Below are 13,484 nucleotides of genomic sequence, written 5' to 3'. Positions count from 1 at the left end.
ACCTCCTCCTCGGCAGCTCCCGGCTCCTACCTCTGGGCTGTGGGAGCAGAGTCCTTCTCCCGGTGCAGGAGGTTAGCGCAGGGCCGGGCCCAGCCTTAGCATCGCTGTGGTTTATTACGCTCATTAATGATGTGGAGCAGGCAGCGTGTTAGCAAAAACGTGACATATTTAGGTTAGTTAAGGCTGAAGGACTCCGCCGCTGTGGGAAAGGATTGCACGAAGATATATGACATCCACCATGGGCCCGTGCGAGATGATGCATCTTGGATAGACTAATCAAGATAATTCACATATATTGTCCTAAATTAATTATGGCCACTAAGAACAAGCCCAACATGTCAATGCAGACAGCTCAATTAAGAGCTCTCATTCAATATACGCTGATGGTCGAAAGAGCGAAGGAAAGATTACAATGGGCAGAGAGTGTGGAGCAAAGCGGTGGAAATATTGCGGTACCGCTGCCTAAATCGGCACGGCTCCGCCAGCACGCGGCGAGGGTGGCGGGCACGGGGAGGGGTGGGGAGGGGATAAAGAGGCACAAAAAGGGCCCTGCTTCAGCCCACCCTTCCTGAAGCCTCTTAAAAACGGCAGAGCGCAAGTGTATGCAGCAGATTTTTAAATAACAAGGGAGGGGGGGGGTGGAAAAAGAGCTATTTTAAAAAGCAAGCGGTATTGGGGTGGCGCGGGAGCAGCGGCTCCCATCCGTGCGGGGCAGTGGCCTGTGGGAAGAGGAGAAGGATGCGCCCGGCTCTGATACGGTGGGTGAGACAGGAGCGGATGCCGCATCCGGGCTGGAGAAAGGACATGGTAAAATGGGAGAGAGCTCGGGAATAGGGGAAACTGCCTTTGCGTGGGAGGCTGAGGCGGGCCCCTGTCTATTTAGCCCGTGGCAGGCGAGGCTGGGAGGTGACTCCAGCGCGCACCTCCATGGGAAGGCATTCCGTTCGGTCAAAAACACGAAATGAGACCCAGCGGCCGGGGGCTGGAGCGGGTGTCACCAGGGGGGGTCTCCGTCCCCCCCTCCCCCCCCTCGCCCCTTCCCCCAGGTGCCGCGGGGGGACCCGGACACCGGCTCCCTGTGCCGGGGCAAAAGGCTCCGTGCCCGAGCCCAGCGGCGGCTGCGGGAAATCCCGGGCTGCTTTCCCTCCTGCAAGGCTCCGGCCAGCATCATGCAATCTGTTTTCATTCCTATTTCATGAGATGTGAATAATTAATGAGAAACACAATGTGGGGAGGATAAGATGAATGTATATGTGTATACTCACACCACACACGTATATATAGTGTTAAAAAGAATTAAGGCCCAAATATACGGGGGATACTGTGGTACCGAAGCCGTGAACACGTGGGCAGGGCGCGGGTGCTTGGGGGAGAGCCCTCAAAGGCAGAAGGAGGGTTTTTGAGGGATGCGGAGGAGGGAATGCGGGTGTTGTTCCCTGTGGAGGGAGAGGCCGGGCAGGCTGTCCTGCAGACCCGCGGGGTCCCGGCTGCCTGGCAAAGCCTGTCACCTGCTGCATTGGGCCTCCCCGTCACCAGCCAGGCCTGACGAGCACTAATTGGCAGTAATTAGCCCTCCTGCAGCCCTGCCTGTCCCAGAGAGCCCCTTGACGGGCTGCTGCAAGAAGCGGGATGCTGAGCTCCTGGAGCCAGCCCTGCAGAGGGGTGAATCCCACAGCATCGCCCTGTCCGGGAGGACAGGGATGGGGACAGGGACAGGGACAGGGATGGCTGCCACCACCTTCCTGCAGCCCCAGCTCCCTGGGGCTGGGCACTGGAGCTGTGGAGAACCAGCTGTTTTCCTGGGAGCGTGACCTTCGCGGCAGTGCTGCCCCACAGAGCCGATCCGGAGGGATCCTGCCACGCAGCCCCTTGGCTGCTGCCATTCCAGCCTGGAGCAGAGCCGCAGCCGGAGGGAGGTACGGAGGGGGATGGACGGGGGACAGGGAGCACCTGGAGGGTGGCTGGTCACCTCCACTTGCGGGGGCACGGGGAGCCTGGGAGTCTCCCATGGCCATGCCTCGCCTTGCATGAAATGAATTTGTATGTTCCCTGCAGCCCCGCAGGAGTCAGCCCCCGTGGCCCACCCTGGGCCTGTAACGGGGGGGTCTGTGCCGGCGCGGGGTGCCTGCGCAGGGACGGCAGGGGTGCATGGACACACTCACTGTCACCTGCACCCCGCCGGCCCCCGCGTCCTGGTGGCCCTTGGAGCAATGCGCCCAGCGCAGCGGGGGGCTCCGATCACCCCCTCGGCTGCAGATCCCCCAGGCAGAGAGCGCGGGGCCGTGCCGCGCGGCGGCTTCGTGGGGGTCACAGACCGCGGCTGCCCCCCACCAGCCCAAGAGCGGGGCGTTTTCCTCCTCCCCGCCCCGGTTTTCCAGCTTTTGAATCTGCTTCACCCCAAAACCACCCTCATAAAAATAACCTCGCCGGAGCCTTTCCCTGCAGGGTGCCCTGCCCGGCGCCCGCCACCTTCCCCGCCGCCACCGCAGGGACCGGCTGCGGGGCTGGCGTTGCCGGCAGGACAAGGTTTGTCCCCCCCGGGCTCATCCCAGCCCGCTGTACCTGCGCCTGCCGGGGCTGGGGGCAGCCGGGGTCGCTTGCTCCGGCCCATCCTGCCTTTTGTCCGCGGAGTCGCTGGCTCCTGTTTCCCAGGTCTCGTTTATCACCTCGCTTTTTATAAATGGGTCATTTCCCATCCCCAGCCTGGGAGACAATCGCGACGGGCCCTGGCACCGCGCCACGAGCTCCTTTCAACTTCATAGCGAGTTCATCAAAGGCCCGAGACGCCATTTCCCCAAACAGTAAAAGTGTCAGCGAAAGAGGCGTGTTGGGAAGCCTCGGTGACAGCCCGGTGCTTAATTAGTGGTAATGCAAAGTTTACGGCCTCCCCCCCCTACCCCCGCCAGCCCCGGCCCCTCGTTTCTGGGAAGGGCGCGAAGGGTGAGACGGGTGTCTCTGCTGCTCGGTGACCCGTGATATCCCCCAGCGACGCGGCGCTGGCCCAGGGGACGGGGATGTCCCAGCCCGGCTGCGGGGGGAGGAGGAGGAGAGCTTTGCCGGCGCCGCGCTCGCCTGAGAGCATCCCCGTCCCCGGGTGCCCCTCGTGCCCCAGCACCCACGGGTGCCCCGGCATCCACAGGCACCCTCCGGTCCCCAGCTGCTGGGCGACGGGGGCGGACGCGGGACAGCCCCGGTGTGGGGTCAGCGGCAGAAACGCAGTTTCCCACCCGGCCGCACCCATCCCGGCGGCAATCCCTTGGCTCCCGCGATGGCTTGCAGCCCCGTGAGACCCGGTGCCGGGGCGCCAGGCTGCTCGGGGGGCTGTACCGCTGTCACATCCCCTTCGTTCCTCTCCTCTCTGCGCTAATCCCCTCTCTTTTCCTCCAGAAATCACCTTCCTGCCCATCGCGCTCCCTGGCCTATTTTTACCGTATCCTTTTGGCGACGGAGCAGTCTGAGCGGAGCGCGGTGGCTTCGGCGTGCAAAGGCAAAGCGTAAGCATTAACGGAGCCGATGGCATTGTGATAGTGGCACTCGTCTCTCCCACCGCTTCCCTAACACGGCCTGACATCAGCCAGGATTTTTAGCCAGGACAGTGCATTTAGCAGGGGCTTTTCGCTGCCTCCCACGGCCGCCAGACCCCTCCTCTCGCCCCTCACCTCACCCGGGGACAAATTTTCCACCAGGAGTTGCCAAATACAGGTAAGGCTCGGAAAGAAAGTCAAGAGATTTAGTGATGTAGTGCTTCACCCGCCCCATGCGCGGCACCCGCGGCTCCCCGGGGAGCGGCTCGCCACGGCAGCACTGCGGCCGCTGGGAAGGCAGAGGTACAGGGAGCGGAGAGGGCTCCTCCATCGCTTGGCCAGCAAAGCACCGCATCCCGCTCTGGGATGAGGCTGGTCCCAGCCAGAGCGTCTCCGTGCTTGGCTTCCCCACCTGCGAAGGTGCCACGTTACCCGTCCCAGGACACGCGTGTGTGATGGGGATGAGTAAGGTAACGGGGCGTTTCCATGGCACTGCTTGCTACCCGCCTTCTTCGTCCCCCCGGGGGCCGGAGCAGCGCTGAGCTGATATAAAGCAGATATAAAGCTGATTTTCATTAAGGAGCAGCCTCGGAGGAACGCCGGGTCTCGTGGTGGGGCCCCGCTCGCACCCGGCGGTGCCGCGGCGCCGGCGGCTCTGCGCGCTGCCAGGCGCGTGCCCAGGGTGACGGGTGGCACCTCCCCGCCACCCCGCCATGCCAGAGCCCAGGTCTGCCCCGCCACGGGGCGATGGCTGTGCTGGACCGAGTCCCCACACGCGGGACGGTGCCACCCCACCATGCGCAGGACATCCCTGCCCGCGGAGGGACCTGGCAGCGCCCCGGCACGTCCCGCCCGGCCGCGGTTCCCCGCTTCGCCCCCCCCGGCCTCCAGTTTCCTGAGCTCTCCCCCCGCCACCCTCCTCGGCAGGGCTGGGGCCGTGCAGCTACAACCAGGAAACTATAAAACTTTACAGAGTGCGGCTGGAGAGAAACAGGAATTGCTGCAGCGGCTGCCAGAAGGGCCAGCGTTAGATTCACAAGATTTTCCAGGGCTTGGACTCGCCAGGAAGGGATTTATCCACCTAGGAGGAGCTGTAAAAACTAAAATTAAATTCTTCATCTTGGAAAGGGAGGGGGCAGAGAAAGAAGAAAATGCTTGACCTCCCCCCAAATGCTCTGCTGGAGGCCAGCAACCGGCGGCGGGGGGGGGACATGGGGCACCCATGGCTGCACCTGCCAAGCCCCCGGCACCCCGGGGGTCCCTGCCCCCAACGCTGTGAATGGGGGCTGCTTGTCCTGCACCCCTCCGGCCCGACGGCTGCCTTCAGGGCACCATTCGGGAGCCTCCGTGGGTGCCAAGGAAGGGACTGGGGTCAGTGTCCCCTCCCCGGTCCCTGTCCCCATTCCCCATGGCTCCATCCCAGGTGAGGATGGCACTGGGTGCAGGGTGGGGGCATTTCGGGACCCCAGTGAGAGGGGACGACAGGGATGTCCCTGACGGCATCCCAGCAGCTCGGGATGGGGGACGTTTTCCATGGTGGTTTGGGGTAAGCAGTTAGGAGGAAAAATCCATGCTGGCCTGAGGGTTTCAGGGACATGCCACATACCCCAGGTGGCCTTTGCGGGGGACAAAGCGGTAGCTGGCTGGGTCAGGAGCTCTCTGGCGGGCTGCAGCTGATTTGGGGGCTGCCCCCCGGCCCCCGTCTCTGGGTCAGCCGAGCCGTGGCGGCCTCCCCTGCTTTGTACCGGGGCCGAGGGGACGGGATCCGTCAGCCTGCCAAAGGGGAGCGGGTCCCCTCCTGCGCTGGGGACACCAGCTCCGGGTCCGGGGGCGCTTTGGGGCACTTAGCGCAGCCCCAGGTGTGCGTCTCTGCCCTCTCCCCCGCGTCGGTGTGGGGCAGGCAGGTCCCCCCGTGCCGCCCCGCTCCTCCCCGTCCCACCGGGCTCCCGCGGAGGTAGCAGGCGGGGGCACGCCAGGGCCACTGGCCATGGGCCACTGAACCAGCCCCGGCACCCAGGGGCAGACGGAGCAACCCGTCCCGCGTTCCTCTGCTCCTCCTCACCGGGTTCTCCCCAACACAAACCTGCATATAAATGCTCTTAGCAAAGCCCACGCTGCTGCCGGCTTTGGGGGCCATTTTCCGCATCGGGGGAGCCGGGATGGCCAGTACCGCATCCCAGCCAGCGGTGGAGAGGGCTGCGCGGTGACAGGCTCTTTTTAGGAACAGAGCGCTCACGTGGTGATAAATCTTATGTTTTTTGCAACAAGCCGGCTTCCCAGAGCCTCGCTGGCCAGCGGCATGGGAAAGCATCCTGCCACGGCCGGGGAGAAGCGGGGCTGCACCTCCAGACGTGTGGAGGCAAAGATCAAACGAGGCTCGCGAGGAAATCTTGGCGAAATCGTGCCAGAGGACAGGATGGGTGCCCGGGCCAAGCCAAAGCTGCCGCTCCGCCGGCGCTGGCTCCCGGGGCCGGCCGGGCTGTGCCAGGGCCCTGGCAGCACCAGCTGCCCGGCCGGCGGAGCGGGGCACGGAGGGCCAGCAATTTGTTTTGTACTCGTGCTTTGGGGCTGGAAAAGCCAAGGGAAACCTGCAGACGAGAAGCTCACGTGCAAAACCCCGTGGGCTGAGTGCCTGGCTGCTGGCAGCGCCCGCGCCCTGCCCCGCCGCGACACCCGGGTGCCACCTCGCAGCTGGGCTTTGCAGCAGTTTTCCTTTTATTTCAATTTTTTTTTGCCTGCAACGGATTTTACACCGAGTGCATGGAAGCACTGCTGGGAAAGTATGTATCGGGGAATGCTCTTTTGTCGCTTATTCTGGTTTTCTTTCTATTTTTTGCCTGCTACTGCCAGTGCGGGCTCTTAAAATAACTGGCTACTTTAAACCGCGTCCTTTTGTTCCCTGGCTGAGCGCTGCCGGGTGCCAGCTGGAGCGGGAGGGAGGTGAGGTGTCAGGGCCCCGCGGAGAGTTTTAAAGGAGGTTTGTGTTAATGGGGACAGCGTGTGGCACCCCGAGTCCTTCCAGCTGCCCTCGCTGCCGGCCGGGCTCCGGGACCTGGGTTTTCCCAGGGAAGCACTGAGTTTGCGGGTTCTCAGCTGGACCCCAAACGTCATCCAGCCTCCGAGGGGGCGGCCGCGGGTCTGCGCCCCCCCGGCTTTGCAGTTTCCCAGGGGTTCCCCCGCAGTAATGCATCCCCCGGGGGTTCCTGCTTGTCCCCCCACCCGCAGACCCCAGCCCGCAGCGCTGCCCCTCGCCCACCCTCCGCTTTGCGGCGAACTTTCCCGAGCGCCGGAGGGGAGGTGGGGGACAGGGGCTGCGCGGCCGCCTTGACCCCGGTTAGTGTGGGAAAGGGCCACGGCAGCACCGGGCAGGAGCTGGGAGCCGTCCCCGGGGGAAGCAGTGGCTGAGCCTCGGCTTACGCACGCCGAGCCGAGCGCCGGGGCCGCGGACGCAAATCCTGAGCGCTGCCTGGCACCTCTCCCGGGGCGTTTGCACCTCGTCCTCGGGCGCCCAGGAATGCGGCGTGGCGGGGAGAGGGGATCCCTGCAGCCCGGGGGGCCGGGGGGGCACCGCCGGCCAGGCGCTGCCAGCGGGACGGGCTCCACCGCCCGCGGGGCACCAGGGCTGGGACGGAGCCCGGCTTGGAAGCGCAAAGTCGGAGGTTTGTGCTGTGCCTGGGCACGTCCCCGCTTTGTTTATTCCGACAGCTTATTATTTTCTTTGACTATTTATTCCTGGCCGCCTGTTTCTCACGGTGGCCGTGTTTATTTAGCACGGCAAGCCCAGAACCCGCCGGGCTACCACGCGGATGGCGAGCAGAGCCGTAACCGCGGTACGGCAAGCACAGCCACCGGAGCCCCACGCCGAGGTGTCCCCCGTCCCTGGCGGGGTATTGGCAACGGGTGGGATGGTGTTTGAAGGGGACAGTGGGCAGAGGACGGTGGTGGTCACACAGGGTACAGGAGGTGGTCACACACGCTTGGTGCTGTCGGTGTCACCAGCACGCGGCCGCACCAAAGGGCTTTGTCACCTGCGAGCCTTCCCACCACCGCGGCCCTGTGGGGCTGGGGCAGCTGCTCCGAGCGGAAGAACCCTGGGCAGGAAGGAGGTAGGTTTGGGAAGCGTGAGGGTGGCCCACGAAGTGATGCCGCCCCCTGCCACCAGTGATGCTGCTGGGGGATCCCGGCCCCCCAAGGTCCCGAGTGGTCCCGGAGCCCGGCCCCCCGCGGTTCCAGGGTGGTGTAGAGATGCCAGCATGCCGTCAGCCCTCCCCCCGGCCCCCGCCCAGCCCTCCGTTCCCAGCCCCCGTGGTGGCAGCCCCCGAGGACCCCAAACGCTGGGTCCTCTCCACGTTGAGGATGCGGCTGCGGCTGGGGGCCGGGGAGCCATGGCAACCCGGCAAGGATGGGGGTTGCCATGGCGACGGGAGGCGCAGCATCCGGAGCCAGCTTTGGGCGAGGGATGCTCCAGGTGGGGTGGGAGGCAGGGCCGGGGGTACCCCGGGGCTGGGGGATGCCAAAGCCCGGGGTCTGGGGAAGCCCCCCCTGCTCCGAGGGCTGCCCCTGGCCCTCAGCCCCTGGAGGGGGTGGGCAGGGGGGGGCCAGGCCCTGCCACAGCCATGCTGTGCCCGCTGCCACCGTCACCTCCGGCTGCACCCAGGCACCCCGGCGGGACACGGTGGCAGTGCCAGCGCAACCAGCTTGGTGGGACGCGCAGGGTCAAGCGAGGCCTCTTGGCTTTTTGCAGGCGGGAGGGTCTGCCCAGCGTCCCTGCACGCTTCAGGTACCAGCACGAACCCCAAATATCTCCTCGCCCTGCTTGGGGGTCACTACACCCCACTCAGGAATGGCTCTGCAGGGTCAGGCTGGGACGTGGGGTGGCATTCAGCCCCTCAATCGCTCCGTGTTTGGAGAGCATCTGCTCCCTGTGGCAAACGCGGGCGCCGGGCTGCCCCCAGCCCAGGGTCGGGCACGCAGGGGGTGTCTGCGCTGGCATTTCAGCTGCAGCCCCCTGAAATGTCATTAATGGGACGGGGCTGCTAATTGCCTGGTCAGCAGAGGCGCCCAAGCGGGCGGTGGACCGGGTGAGGACCCCGCCATGGGGCATCACCGACTGCCGTCCCTGCCTTGGCCCCCAGCCCCGCGGCCACCCGCTCGCGAGCGCGTCCCACCGAGCCCCGTCCCACCGTGCTCCATCCTGCCACGGAGCCGGGGGCGGCGAGGGGAAGGGGCGATGGCGGGGAGCGGGAGGAAACGGACCTCCCAGCTGGGAAGCAGGCGGGGGAGTGACATTTGCCAGACACCGATGCTGCTTTTGATAAAGAGCGGGGGGCAGCTCGCTGCCCGCAGGCACCCACGTTTCCCACACCTCCCGGCAGCTGGGCCCAGCCCCAGCCCCGCAGCCTTTGCCTCCCCCCCGCTGCCGTCCTGGCGGAGCCGGAGCCACCTGAGCCTGGAGCCCTCCTGCCCATTTCGGACCCGGTGGGCTGCGGAGCAGGGGGAAAAAGGCAAAAACACTGATAATTTTTTTTTTTTTTTCTTTTTTGACATAGGATTTGCCAGCACCTGGTGAGACTGGGCTAATACAGAAGCGGACGGTGTCACCCGGACAGCATCAGCTCAGTTCCCACGCATTCCCCGCGGATAATGGACAAGGCCGGCTCTGCAAACGCACAAACCTCATCGGATTTCTCCCAAGGGCTCGTCCCCAGTGCAGGGATCGGCCCAAGAGCCAGGTTTGCAGCCACCCTCCTCCCTCACGCTGCCCCCCGGGGCCCCGGCACCCCGGCGGAGAAGGTGGCTGAGCTCCCCTGCGAGCGTGCCGGCAGACGGGGCTGGCAGGAGCTGGCAGCCATTCCACCCTGAAGCTTGTGGCTGGGCTTTATATCCTAAGCCTGCTTCAAACTTTGCGCTGGGAGAAGTGATTTGTCTGCAAATGTTATGTGGTTAAAATAAATGCAGAGAATTTTAATCCTGGGAATTTGGAAAGTAGGAGACTTAAAATAACAAAACCCTTTCATATGGCACTTAATCCGAAATTAGCTGGGTTTTAAGTTTTATGGCGGTAGCTGATCATTCCTCGGCCACCTCCCGCTCGGCGTGGCAAGTGGGGGTCCCCAGGTCCCCGGGGCGGGGGGCAGCGGGATGGGCTCTCGCCGCGCTGCGCCGTGCCGTGCCGCACCGTGCCAGGGCGGTGCCGGAGCAGTGACGGCACTCTTTTTTTTGTTGACATGGAATGGATCTCCCACAGCTACTTAAGGTTTTAATTGCCCTGTGATTAAAGTTTTCATTACTAAGCAATTAGCACCTGAAATTTTAAGTGCTGAAGTGTTTAACTGCATCCTGAAGCTGCCAGAGGTGAGGGGTGGTGGATGTGGGTGGGACGGGAGAGGGTTTCGAAGCGGGGATGGGGAGCGGCGGGAGGTGGCCACCTCGCCGGGGCCCAGCCGGGCTGGCACGGGCACCGCTGGCCACCCTGGTCCCGCCGGCGGTGCCAAGCGCCCGGCAGCGCAGGCAGAAGCGCCCGAGGGGCAAGCGCCCGGCGAGCTTGGGAAGGAGACGGGATGGAGCCGGCGCTGACCCGGCGGGAGACGCGCCAGCTGGGCCAGCTGGCACACAGCCGTGCTCCCTGCCCTGCCAACGGGGCGGCGGGACCCCCGGGGACCCCCTTGCGCCGGGGATGGGACAGGGGACCCCCCCAGCAGCCACGCGGCTGCCTGTGTGCCTGCTCAGGCGTTGGCCCCCTTCAAAGAGGGGACACTGAGATGCCACCTGATGCCGCCATGGCCCCGCTGCGGCAGTACCCAGCCCAGAAACGGGGGGGATCCCCCCGTCCCTCCTCCCTGCATCCCGGCACGGCTGTGCTCCTGGCGAGCAGGACACAGAGGCCTCTCACAGGGGTTTTTTCTCCCATCCGCTCGGTGCCACCCCCCAAACACCCATCCCCACACCTCCCTCCTGGCCGTGCGCGCCCGGCGCTGGCTGCCCCCGCGCGGGATGCGCTCCCCTCTCTGTGTTTTAAAACTCCTGCTGGGTAATGTCGTTTGATGCCCCTTAGATCTTCTGAGAAAAATAGGAATAGTTGTTCCCTAATCACCTTCTCCGCGTTACGCCGCAGCGGAGGTTGCCGCACGCGAAGGAGGTGCGGGGCGGTGGCTGGGCCGGGTGCGTGGGTGCACCCCTCCGCGTGGCCGCGGCCTGGCACACGCCGTGAGAGCGTCACACACCCGCGGTCCTGTGGGGTCATCGCCGGGGCACACCAGGACCGTGGCTGGAAACGGGGAGCGGGATGAGGTCTCCAGGTGGGCAATTTCTCATGGAGAGAGGGTCGCTGGGGGGTTTGTCCTCTGGACATCCGTGGCCATTGCTGGCTTTTCGGGGCTTTCCTTTCATCTCTTTTTGGCAGCTCCTGCCGCTCTCCGGAATGGCTGCGGGAGGCACGGCGGGCACCGCAGCTCTGCCGTGGCGGCTGGGGGGCTGTTCTGCGGCAGACCATTGCTGGGATGCAGCACTCCCCGCGCGCCCCGCACGTCACCCCCATCCCTGCCCGCACCCTGCCAGCGCGGTCCCTGCTGCAGCCCCGTCCAGCTCCAGCCGTCACCCCGGGATGTGTCACTGGAGAGGACCTGGTGACACCCCATATGTGTGCGGGGCTGGCGAGTGCCCCGGGTCCTCAAGGCATGTGTGTCCCCCAGCCACCACAGCACCCCGTCCCCTGGCGACCGCGGCAGCACCGTCCTCCGCGCCGCGTCCTTGCACAAGCCGGCGGGTTGGCGTTACGGAGCCAGCAAATACCACTCAGTTACCACAGTTATTTCCTATTGTGCAGGCGCCGGAGCCCTGCCAGCGCGGCTCCCCAGGCCGCCCGCCAGCTGTGACACCCAGGCAGCCACCCGCGGTCCCCAGCCGGCTACCTGCACCGCTGCTGGCCGGGCCCCCATTCCTCATCCCCCGGCCGGGACGTGGGCACTGCGCCCGCCTGCTCCGGGGGAGCGTGAGCCCCCGGGGAGAGCTCGACTGGCGGCACCAGCCCGGTGGGAGCAAGTGGGGGCTCATTAATTACAGCGCGCGGGGACAGAGGGGATTATACGGAGCATCCTCCCCCCGCCCGCGCCTCTCCGCTCCCTGCTCCAGTTTCTCGTCCTTTTCTGAAATAAATTCCTTTCGGGCTGAAATTTGCCAGGCATGGCTTGGCTCCAAGGGGAATTCTTGGGGAAAGTTTAAGTAAAATTGGTTCAGCCATTTTTAAGTTATTCAAGTGTGAATAAGCAATTTCCCCATGTGCTCCGTTCAGAAATTTTGTGCTTGGGTAACTCAGACCTCTGGAATCGCAGAATAAATGAGGTTTCTGCCTCTCGCTAAGCCGGCGGGCTCTGGCTGCAGGGGTTGATACGGCACCTCCGGCAGGGAGGATTTCCCGGGAGTGACTTCGCAGGGACGGCAAATCTTCCCATCCCCGTGGTTAAGGGTCTCGGAGTCTCATCAGCCCCCGCCGCTCTCCTGCCCTGCTGGCACAGCATCGTGCCTCAGCGCACGTGTTGACGGTGCCGTCTTCGCCCCGCTCGCTTCTCCGTTGCCCATCTCCCGGGGTGACAGCGAGTCCAAACCAACAACTTCTGCTTCTTTGCTCAAACATTTTGGTCTTTTCCACCGGGGCGACCCCCTTTCTGCTGCTTTGCTCCGCAACCACATCCTTTTCCCTGGAGAGCGCAACGTCCCGCTTGCTGCTTCTCCTGTCCCTTGCAGAGATTTATGACATTCTCATGTCATGTCCCGTCTCGAATTAGCACGCTGCCTCTCTCGAGCATGGCTTTTCCCTTCGGGAGCCCTGCCCGGCGGTGCCAGGTTGCTGCGGGAGCCCTCGCGGCACGGCATCCTGACACGGCTCCCCACAGCTCTGCCGGCATTCCTGCAACAGGAATCAGTCATCTCCAAATTTTTGGCAGTCCAAGCAGAGCCCAGGCCTGTGCTGGTCTCTCTGGCCAGGGCTTGGGAAGCCAGATCCTTCTGGGACAAGGAAGGGAAATGCCTGTCCGTGGCCCTGGCGGGTTTGTGTGGCAGCGGGAGGTGGCGATACGGACACACTCTCCATCATCCGCACGGCAGAGAGGCTGCTCCCGGCCCTGATAACCCCCTGAATTCCCGCTTTACGCGGGGAAGGTGGCCGGGAGTGGGGCCCCGTGGCCGCCCCGCTGCGCCGGCATGGAGACGGGGCCGCGGCTGCTCGGCGAGGCAGTTTCTGGAGCAGGTTTCTGGGGCGGGCAGCGCTGCGGCGAGGCGCTGCTCGCAGATGGCAGCGGCCGCGGCGGGGACAGCCCAGATGGCCGTGCAACGGGGGGACGCACCCAGCCGTGCCCCCCCTACCCCGGACCCGCTGGAGCTCCTGGCCGTCCCCCCATCAAAATGCCCCAAAATCAGGGAGATTTTGCTCAGGCCTCAGCCAAGGCCCAGCGTCCCCAGGCATCCGAGGAGGAAATTCGTGGCGTGGCACAGAGGGCCAGGACAGGTCACAGCCCGTGTCCCCTGCCTGGCACTGCGGGGATGTGTCTGTCCCAAGGGATGTGGCAGTGCCAGCCCTGGCCGCAGGGACAGCGTGTGCGCGCCGTGCCGGGGCAGCAGAGCCTGGCTGGCACACGCGGCGCCCCAAAACCTCCCTGTGGCAACAGGGGAGGGAACGGGGGGAGGACTGAGGCCGGAGACCATGGCTGTGTGCGCTGTCTCTGATGAGGAGGACGGTGAGGAAGGCACCCTGGGGGTGGGGGAAGGAGGAGCTGGGGGGGTCACTGAAGGGCGCACACTGTATGGTGTCACCCTGGCCGGGACCTCAGCGCTCAGCCCTGACCAGGGTGGGAATCACAGTGTAGTGGGGACGAGGTGGGACGTGATGTGATGGGTGAGACGGGATGGGATGGGATGGGCTGGGACAGGATGGGGTGAGGTGGGATGGCACAGGGTGGGATGCGT

At 64.8% G+C, this 13,484-nt stretch overlaps 1 long non-coding RNA gene across 1 annotated transcript; it reads left to right on the top strand.

Moving 5' to 3' along the window:
• Nucleotides 1–8,006: 8,006 nt before the first annotated feature.
• On the top strand, nucleotides 8,007–9,497 carry LOC141745113 (uncharacterized). The gene is made up of 2 exons (XR_012587677.1): nucleotides 8,007–8,304; nucleotides 9,074–9,497. It is a non-coding gene; the product is annotated as an uncharacterized LOC141745113 (long non-coding RNA).
• The last annotated feature ends 3,987 nt before the right edge of the window (nucleotides 9,498–13,484 follow it).

Source organism: Larus michahellis, chromosome 6 (assembly GCF_964199755.1).
Source record: "Larus michahellis chromosome 6, bLarMic1.1, whole genome shotgun sequence".
NCBI classification, from domain to species: domain Eukaryota; kingdom Metazoa; phylum Chordata; class Aves; order Charadriiformes; family Laridae; genus Larus; species Larus michahellis.
The sequence above is the reverse complement of the archived record's forward strand: the minus strand, read 5'-3'. Positions and strand labels throughout refer to the sequence as shown.